The following is a 10,570-nucleotide window of genomic DNA, read 5'->3' on the forward strand; positions in this document are numbered from 1 at the left end:
CACTTTTCCCGCCACATTCCCCATGTGTTACCACCACTCAGACCAAGACGTGGCTTTTCTGGTGTCTCCGAAGTCTGCCAGCTACCCTGTCCCACCCTCACCCCCACCAGAAAGAAACCCAGTTCTGACTTCTGCTGAAGTTGTTTATAGCAGATACACTCAGAGCTGGAATTCAAAAGAGCTGAGTCTTCTTCCTCTGCATTCGCCCAGCATCACTTTGGGCTAATTACTCCACGGTTTCCTCGGCTGTAAGATGGGCTTGTAGGTGTCTACCGCACAGGAGCTGCTGCGGGAGAATAAACCAAATAGCTCCTGAGAAAGAGCCCAGAAGTCAATCCACAGGGGTGGACTAGGAACATGGGGCTCGTGGGGGGGTTGTTGAGTGAAGGGTATTGTAGAGTGGGGTAGTGAGGGGGCCCCAGGCTACACGTGACTTGGAGGACCAAGGTCTGACCACAGACCTGGGGCCACAAACCCACAGAGACCCAGGCATATCCTGCCAACCAATCACCCTGGACTCTAAGTTCCTCCAGACCGTGACTGGACTGCTCGCCCTCGTGCCCTGTGCTGTGTATAACCAGCCAGCAGATCGCTAGGAAAGCTTGTTAAAGCAGAGCTCGCTGGGTGCCGTACCCAGGGTTTTGGGTTCAGGATCTCTGGGACAAGGCTGGGAATGTGTCATTCGCCAGATGATGCTGATGCTCCAGAGGTCACATAGGGAGAACCGTGGAGTCTCCACACTTTCCCGGGGTCCCTGCAGCCTGGCTGGAGCATCCATCCCTCGGCTGCCATGGCTCCCCGCTGCCCCTAGCCCGCACCTCACTCTCTGCTGACCGGAAGTGCCTTGCCAAGCCCAAAGCCTTCAGCCAATGAGCACCCGAGCAGTGGAAGAAGGGGTGGGGCTCCCGGGGATTTAGCTCAGTGGTGCCACAGCCAGCCTCGCAAGCGCTAGGTTCCCATTTCAATCCCCGGCACACACACAAAAAGAAGCTGTGGCCTCCTTCCTAAGCGGGACAACTTTGTAGTATGGCTCCCTGCATATCAGGCCAGGGCCAGGCTAGAGTTTAGCTGAAACCACGACCTTGCTTTTCCTCTACAACAGGGACCCACCAGGGCAAGACCATGTGCCTGTCTCAGGCCCTGCTGCCAGTGAATCTGACCTAAGACAAGAACAGCGGGTGATCCGCAGTGTTTCCGGAATGAATGAACCAGTGAGAGACAAAGCTCTCAGAGTAGCTGCCATCCCTGTCCACAGTGCTGTGTTCAGGAGAAGCTGGGCCTCCCGGATGGACTGATTAATCAATAACCACCAGCCTGACAGCTCCAGGCTGCTGGCAGGGCCCTCGGTGCCCCCTCCTAGCTCCTTTTGGCAGGTGAGGTCTTCATTCCCAGCACTTGGCAGAGTTAGGCTGGGACAGGGCTGGGGCTGGAGGGTGAGGCGGTCAGGGAGCAAGAGGCGCTAGAGAACGAACGAAGGTCTGGGGAACGGTCGTGTTCTTAGGTGCCTAGCCAGGGCCTCCTGGTAGAGAATATATTCCCCTGTCCAAACAGAAAGTGAGGCCTCAGACCTGCCCAGAGTCACGGGTTTGATGGGAAGGATACTCCAGGCCCTTTATTTCCCCCGCTGGCCTTTTGCCTGCTTTGGATCATGAATGGTAAGGGAGGGCGAATTTTCAGTCATGTCTCTTTGTATCCTCCCTTTTGTAAGACTTCCTTCTCGGCCTGAGCTGGATCAGGAGAAGAGAGGGGTGTGAAACTCCAAGAAACATCCTTGTGTCTGTTCTGGGAGGGTCAGGAATCTGAGCTTCTCCCTGGCTCCTCTGTACCTCGCCTCCCCCATGGCCCAGACTGAGTTGATGGCTGCTGGGCTGGTAGGAGGGACAGGTGCTCCCCTGTGGTGGATCGCTATACACCCAGCACCAAGGGAGAGGGAGCAGGCCAGCTCTCGGCTAGAGCAGAATGTCTGGGAGGACCACACAGCCACTCTGTGTGGCCACTTGCAGGATGGGCTCCCTCCTCTGGCCTCCCTCCTCTGGCCTCTCTTTGCTGCCCACACTCAGCTCTACTGCGATTAAAATACCTTGGCAGTGGTGTTCGCCAGGCTGCCCATGAGGCCGCGAGCTTTGCAAGGGTGAGATGAAAATTTTCCTCCTGGTGCCTCCGCTTTCCTACCTCTCCAGGGGGACGGTGCTCGTTCCTATCTCAGGGATGGTGGAATAGCCCTAAGATGTTGATAGGTGCACAGCAGTTAGAACAGTGCCTGGCACCTGGGAAGTACCCTAAGTAAGGGCAGCTATTACCAAATTTCACCAATTCTAAACTACCATGGTTCGGACACATCATGGCTAAATGTACCTGTCAGAAAAACAAAATGCTGCAGGAAAGAATGGTGACATTCTCTGCCTCTAAGACCCATCTTGATTTCAGAAATATTAAAATTGCGAGGAAACGTACTTCTTAGGAGAAATGCAGCATTATTCTCTTCCTTATTGCTCCCTAACCGAAGCACTTAGCCCCCCACCAGCCGCACAGCAGGTGCTGAGTAAACACTTGTAGGAGGAATCAATGAGTGACAGGTCGGCGGGCACCAGGCAGGACGGGAAGGGGAAGGGGCAGGCCTACTCCGGCAGCCTCTCCTGCACCCCACTGCCTTTTCCAGCTCCCCATGGGTTACTGGGGTAGTTAGGGTACTGGTCCCTCTCCCGATACCCAAGGGGCTTGAGCTGAGGCCCCCTCCCCCCAAAAAAGTACACCTTCCCTGTGGTGCCTCAAGGGTGTCTGGTCCCAGGAAATGCAGTTAGGACTTCCTGGCGCCTGTCCTGGCTACAGAGAAATGTTTTGGGGTTGAGCAGAGGGAGGAAGTGGAAAGAAAGAAGCTGAATGTTTGTGGGATCTCTTTCTCTCTCTCTCTCTCTCTCTCTCTCTCTCTCTTCTAAAAGAAGGTTCATATCCCAGCTGCCATTCGCAGCATGACGTCCCCTGCCTCTAGACTTGGCGGAGCCTCAGTTTTCCCCATCTGTAGTAGTCATTCCTGCTACACTTGGTGAGAGTGTTCGGTCAGAGCTATGCAGAGCAACGGGCAGACACCCCCACCTTCCCTGCAGCCGCCGCTCTCACCTGCTCCTTTCTCCTCCCCCACGGCGGCCCTGCCCTAGAACCTACTTCATGCCCAGACTGATTAATTTCCCTCCCAGCCGCTAAGATGCACTCTAATCCTGGGGGGAGAGGGGGAGGGAGGCGGCCCAAAGCCGGTGGGAGCCGGGCTAGAGGCCGGTGAGCCAGGGAGGGGCCCTCCTCACCCAGGGGCTCCACACTCCGGCTGTTTCCACAAAGATTTAATCTGTGTCTTAATGGGCCTCAGCCTTCTCTATAAAAGCCCTAAAGTGCCTTTTTATTTATTTATTTTTTAATGAAAGTTGCTGATTGTGCCTGCTGCTTCCTGGGGGAGGAGAAGGGGAAGAAGAGAGAGAGGTGCCAGGCCTCAGTGCTGCTGCGCTCCGCCTCTCCCATGTCCCCCTTTCCCGGAACCAGCACCAGGGGGCGTCGGCCCTGGTGGGCAATGACGGGAGGATGTTGGATGCCCGCGTTCAGCTCAATCCTGCCAACCTCCCCAGGTGGCCAGAGCACCGGCCCTCTGAGGATCTCTCTGCGGGGTTTAGGTGTGTCAGGCAGCGGGGGAAGGAGGAGAGGTCGACTCTTTTGCCAAATGCTCGGTTGGCCCTCTCCAGAGAACGACAGACTGTTCCACCTCCTCTCCCGTCCCCACCGCTCTGTCCTCTCAAAGCCCCTTCAAAGTCCTCAACTGGAAAAAACCGAGGGAGCTAAGGGCTGAGCCTGCCAGAACACAGCGTTAGAGTAAATGTAGTTATAGAGCTAATTGGCTTGTATTTGTGATTCCTGCGTTAGGGTCGCCTCCTTTCTACAGAATACAATGAGCACTCCCACTGGGCAAAGCAGGACAGTGGCTTTGGGAACAAGGAAACAGAACAACAGGAAAGACACTGGTTGGCTTACACCGGGTAACTTTGGGTTACTTTTTCAGAAAGGTTAAATAGAAGGGACTTCCCTGTCACACTGACTCAGGTGGACTGGAATCTCCTCTTTTCAGGGAAAGAAAGAACGTCTGTTTGGGGATCCTTCTGCCTTGTTAAAGCTTTGATTTGATTATGCAGCATTGAGCCTAAGCAACTCCATTTGGTCGTTGTCCTTTGTTCATTTGTTTGTTTTTTGGTGCCGGGGATTGAACTCAGGGCCTTTGCGCTTGCCAGGCAGGCAGCGGAACCACTGAGCTAAATCCCCAGCCCCGACTCTGTTTTGGTTTGCCCTGGTCTGTCGGCCTATTACTGGAGCTCAGTGCATCATTTTGTTTAACAGCCTCCACCACTTTGGTACCTCCAGCTCCTCCTCCCAAAAATCTATCTTACTGGGCTGGGGATTTAGCTCAGTGGTTCCGCCACCTGCCTCGCAAGCTCAAGGTCCTGAGTTCGATTCCCAGTACCAAAAAAAAAAAAAATTATCATATTGTCCTTTCACTTTTCACAGCTGAAAGACCCCCTACACCCCTCCGTGTTGCAGGCGGACGGGTAGGGGCCCAGGCCGAGTCAGAGGGAGGTGGTCAGTTTCAATAACAGGACTCGGTATCAAGATCTGTCCTTCCATTGGTGTCCCAGGCCAGTGGGGCCACGCAGGCAGCTCCGGGGAAAGAACAGGCAGACCTGGGAGGTACAGTGCAGAGCTCCCCAAGATAATTTGCACCGCTGCAGGCATGAGGGCAAACGGTACAGCACCAGCACCCCTTATGTTGCAACTTGTATGTCTCACCTCCCCGCGCCCACCGCTCTCCACGACGCACAGACGATGTGCCTGCTGGGAAAACTGAGGCAGGGAGAAAACCAGGGACCAACAAGTCATAGAAACAAAGAATCAGGAAGTTGGCCAAACTAAGCTGAGCCATCTTTAATTCCACCCTTCTGCTACCCCAACTCTCTACCTCTGATTTTATTCTATTTCCCTAAGCCCAGTCCCAGTATGTTTTCCATAGAGGGCGTTAAATAGCAGTTGTCTTGCCAAATATCCCCTTCACCCTGGCTCTCTGAAATTCTGCTCTCTGGAGGTACCGGAAGTGGTGATAACAAAGGTAGATGCCTAGCGGGGGAAGCCAGGTGGAAGACATAAACGTACCAATCAGATCAGGCGCAGCACTGCCGGAGAAGCGAGGACTAGGGCAAACTGGAAAGCGTTCCGGGCAGCCATCAAATGCAAATAATTAAAATTAGAGCCGGGTGTGGTGGTGCACGCCTGTAATCCCAGCACTCGGGAGGCTGAGGCAGAAGGATCGCTGGGAGTTCGAGACCAGCCTGGGCTACACAGTGAGTTCCAGGTCAGTCTCAACTACATAGTGAGACCCTGTCTCAAAAAAAAAAAAAAAAAACCAAAATGAATAAATAAAATTAGGAATATGACTCCTCTGAGTATACAAAATAATCGAATACACTTTTATCTCTTCTTCCTAAAATACCATAGCATGACAGATATTTTTAAATATGAGCAACAGGCAGTGGTACAACACATGCTTAGCAAGGATGAAGCCCGGGGTTCACTCTCCAGCTGTGTAAAAATAAAAAGTAAAAAAAAGGAGAAAACTCAGCACTGGACTCGAGAGAGGGGAAGAAGGTTGATAACAGTCAAGCAGTATTAAGATTCTAGAATCTTGATGATGGCTGGGCAATCTCGTGGTAAGTTTTTGTGTTAACCTGACTAGGGGTTGCCCAGATAGCTGATAAACATTCTTTTTTGAATTGGTAGCCCGAGAAAAGAAGATCCGACCTCGCCAGTCCAGGTGAGGCCCTGACCGACCTACGTAGGGCCTGAAAGGAACAAAATGGCAGAAGAAGGGTGGATTCCGCCCCTGTCCTTGAGCCGGGACGTCCTTCATCTTTCGCCTTCACACGCTAGGACTCACTGCAGCAGACCCTCCACCCAGCCAGTTCTCAGAGACTCAGACTGCGGACAACACCGCCAGCCCCCAGGGTCCCAGGCCCTTGATTGACCCAGACTGAATTATTTCATCAGCTCCGGTGATAAATCTCTTCTTACGTATCTGTCTTTCATTTCTGTAGAGAAACTAATACAGATGGAATGGATTTTTTTTTTACTGTATAACAAGGAGAATCTTAAGCCTACTGGTTGGAATCAGTATCAACAGGAAGCCTGGCAAAGCAGCCAAGGCAGAACTCAGCAAGACACCAGGGGCCGGTGAAGGTGGGAGGACAGGCTGGACATGGGCTAAAGTCTCTAGAAGGAGCTATTTGACCTCCACATCTCCTCTCACACCTTAACTAGTCGACTGTCTTATGCCAGTGAAAGACTAGAGGTTTAATCCCAGGAAAGACTGGGTCAAAGGGTGCCCAGGATCAGGAATAGAGGCCAGCTGGAGATGAAATGCTGTTCTAGGGCTAAGTGTGATGGTTCATCCCTGTAATCCCAGCACTCTGGGAAGCTGAGACAGGAGGATCTCAAGTTTGAACCCAGCCTGGCCACCTTAATCACTTAGCAAGTCCCTGTCTCAAAAAAAAAAAAAAAAAAAATTTTTTTTTTTAAGGACTGGAGATGTGGCACAGTGCTAAGGCCCTGAGTTCAATCCTCAGTGCCACAAAAATAGATAAGTAAAGTTTCCTTGGGCTGACAGAACAAATTAGCAAAAGCTCATTAGTTTAAAACAACGTAAATATCGTCTCTCACAGAGAAGAGACTTCTGGAGGCCAGAAGTCTGAACTGGAGGTCTCAGCTAGCCTATAGAATATTTGTCATTGGTCACAGGACCTAGAAGCCACCTCGATAATCCAGGATGACCTCAGTGAAGTTCCTTCCCTTAGTTATGTCTGCAAAGATCCGTTTCCCAGACCAATGTACACGGAAGCATTCACAGGTTCCACGGTTTATAGCAGGGATCTATCTTGTGGGGGCGCTGTTCACTTCCCTGAAGATGGGAAAGGTGAAGAATGATGGGTCTCCAGCTCTCTTCCCCTCTGGTCCTAGCATGCTGGCAGCCGGGGCTACACCTCCCGGGAGGGACTACAGCGTTTGTCCTTGGAAAGTCTTCCTGTGTGCGACACTGGGCGTGTGATACCCAGGAAGCGGCTGGGTCTCCACCTGAGGGCCCTTCGTGAGGCCCATACAGCTCAGTTTTCCAATGCAGCTGTCGAACGATTCCCTGGTAGCCAGCTTCCAAATGGGAACAGGCAGCCGGGATCACCATATGTGTACAGAAAGTGTCCACCTGAAAGACAGAGACCAAAGCAAACACGGGAACAAATGGAAACGTGAGGGAACAGAAACCGCGTAGAAAGCAAAAAGTTACAAAATAAAGAGCAATGTAGAAATTATTTCCAGAGAGATGACAATGTGTTAGACCCACGAAGCAAAAACAAGACGCTATCAAAGGTAACATTCAGAAAAACCAGTGATTTTAAGAGTAAAATATGACTGAAAAGAATACCTGCTTATATTCAATGTGATGGCCGAAAGAAAGTTGTGCCCGTTTCTCATAAAATAGAACAAAGAGACAAAGAGTCGGGGGAAAGGAGAGAGAGAGAGAAAAAAAGAAAATTCAAAGACCAATTGCACAGTTTCAACACATAACTAACAGGATTACCAGAAAAATAAGAGCAGAGCCGTTGAAGGCAAACACGTCTGTGACCCCGGTGAAGGCAAACACGTCTGTGACGCCGGCTACCTGGGGTTGTCAGGCAGGAGGATTGCAGATCTGGGCCACTCTAGGCAGCACAGTGAAATCTCCATCTCAGAAAAGAAGGGAAAGAGGAAGGAGGCCAAAGAGGGGAAGGGGAAGGAAGAAGAAGAGGAGAATAAAGGCGAAGAAGAGAAGGAATAAGAGCAAGCAGAAGAGGAAAAGGAGGGACAGTCAGGAGACTATGGAGGGAAAAAATAAAGAAAGAAATAATACTAGAAAATCTCCTAGTGGCACATGGCTATGATCCCAGAACTGGGAGGCTGGGGCAGAAGGATCGCTATGAATTTTTCTGGGACCTTTCACTTGCAAGGCAGGTGGCAGAACCACTGAGCCAAATCCCCAGCCTGGGTTACTATGAATTTGAGTCCAGTCTGGGCTACCTAGTGAGTTGAAGGATATCCGGAACTACATTGGGAGAACTTGTCTCAAAAAAAAAAAATCTTAATGAGAAAAGATATCCTTGAGATCATCCATAACGATGAACAGGAAAGGACCCTACAAAGTCACATCTTTGTGAAATTTCAAAACACTAGCAACTAAAAGAAAAAAGAGCAAAAAGACTACAAGGCTCCAGAGAGAGAAAAATAGGTCATCTGCAAAGAAACAAGAATCAAAACAGACTTAGGGCTTTTTTTAATCTATAAGAGTGGAACTGGAAAACAATAGATCAACATACTAAATCCTGAGGGACATAGTTTTCTAAGATTGAACACCGCAAAACTATCCAGCACTACCCAAAATGCAGCTGGACAACAGACGTTCTCCTCAGTGTTGGATTTCAGCGCATGCACCTCCTGTAGACCCTCACATGTGTGTATTTTCAGTGTGTGTATCTCTTGAAAAATATACTTTGCTACAAGGGGGAAGCCAATTAAGAAGGAGGAAAAAAAACCATGGTCCAGGCCGGGCGTGGTGGTGCACGCCTGTAATCCCAGCACTTGGGAGGTTGAGGCAGAAGGATTGCTGTGAGTTCGAGACCAGCCTGGGCTATATAGTGAGTTCCAGGGCAGCCTGAACTACATAGTGAGACCCTGTCTCAAAAAACCAAAACAACAACAACAACAACAAAAACCATGGTCCGGGGGGAAGGATTGCAACAAAGGAGAAATTTAGAGGTGCTTGTCTGTCCAATGAATGCCAAAGGGACACTCAGGATGGGAGCTGGACAGCTGTCCCAGAGAAGCACTGCCCCAGATTGCAGGACAGATGAGTCAGGAAAGATATTCTCAAAGAGACTGGCTCAGTGGATGAGCCTGTAGTCCTAAGTGCTGGGGAGGCTGGAGCAGGAGAATCCCTTGATCCTGGGAGTGTGAGACCAGCCTGAGCAACACAGTCAGAACACCTCTAAAAAAGAAAAAGAAAAAAAAAAACTAAAGAAAAAGAACCTAGATTGCCTGATTTTTTCCCCTGTTTTGATTGCCTGATATTTTTAAGGTATTGAAGAATTTGGAATTGAATTAGTGATTGATATTGAAAAACTAAGTAAATTGTTTTTAAAAATAGAAGCAATACTTAACTCCACAGGGAGAGAAGCAATACAATTTTAAAAATAATCCTAGGGCTCACTGTTTGGCTCAAGTACGAATAATGCCTGTAAAATAATAAATATCAAATACTGATTTATTAAAAACTAATTAAATATTGGGGAAGGAGGGTGGTAGATAATAAAATTAACTTTTAATTTTCTATAGTATGGAGTCATAGTTAATACTTAAATCTGAAAAATGTATAGGAAAATGAGCATTTTGTTGTTGTTTAGAAACCTGAAATAAATGCTAGAAAAACCAAAACAGTTAAAACTTATAATTGGCTGCCTAGGAACAGGACTGCAAGGTGGCAAAGGCCAGGGAAATGGCTATTTCAGTGGGGGTGTGGGGGTGCACACCTGTGATCCCAGCACTTGGGAGGCTGAGGCAGGAGGATCTCTGGGAGTTCAAGGCCAGCCTGGGCTACATAGTGAGACCCTGTCTCAAAAACCCAAAACAATAATAACAAAAAAGTGGCTGATTCATCACAAATCATTAGTATTTGACTTTTTTACTATATTCATGTATTATTTTCATTTATATACATAAATTAATGATGCTAACATTGTACTTATATGCTAGCCAAACAAATTTGTGACATCTCTCACCTTTGACTTCCACTTTGACCTCTAACCTGGGTCTCTTTCCCAGGTCTGTCCCTGGCTAACCCGTGATGCCCTTCGTTCCTCTGTCCCTTTGCCTCTCGTGCTTCCTCTGTGCCCTTCTCTCTTGCTCCCCCCACCCACCAGGAGACAGTGCGCCTCCCAGTCCTAAACCTCGGGAGCTGCCACAGGGCCCCCCACCCTCTCGTCCATTCCGCCCTGTCCTTCCCCTCTCCCTGCCTCCCTCCAAGTTTAGAGGCGGAGCGGCACGTAACTGGAGACTGTGGTTCCCCTCCCAGGCCTTGCCTGTCCTGATCCGTCTTTTCTTACCACACTGGTGCGGTCGGCACTCTAGTCTCACACCGCAGATTTAACCGTCCACGAATGGAAAATGATGGGAGGTTTGCATCCGAACTGAACATGCACAGAATCCTTTTTCCTGTCACCGTTTCCTAAACAATACAGTCAAACCACTATCTGCAGAGCATTAAAATACATGGGAGGATGTGCTTAGATTAAATGCAAATACAACACCCTTTTCTACAAGGCCTGTGAACATCTCGGGATTTTGTTATCCCTGTGGGACCCTGGAACCCATCCCTTTTGGGTACTTTGGGTACTGAGGGATGAATATATTTGGTTCATTATATTACATTAGGTTTTCCTTTTTTTTTTTTTTTTTTTTTTTTTTT

This window comes from Fukomys damarensis, unplaced genomic scaffold (assembly GCF_012274545.1).
Source record: "Fukomys damarensis isolate Sample0158 unplaced genomic scaffold, DMR_v1.0_HiC HiC_scaffold_20, whole genome shotgun sequence".
Classification (NCBI taxonomy): Eukaryota; Metazoa; Chordata; class Mammalia; order Rodentia; family Bathyergidae; genus Fukomys; species Fukomys damarensis.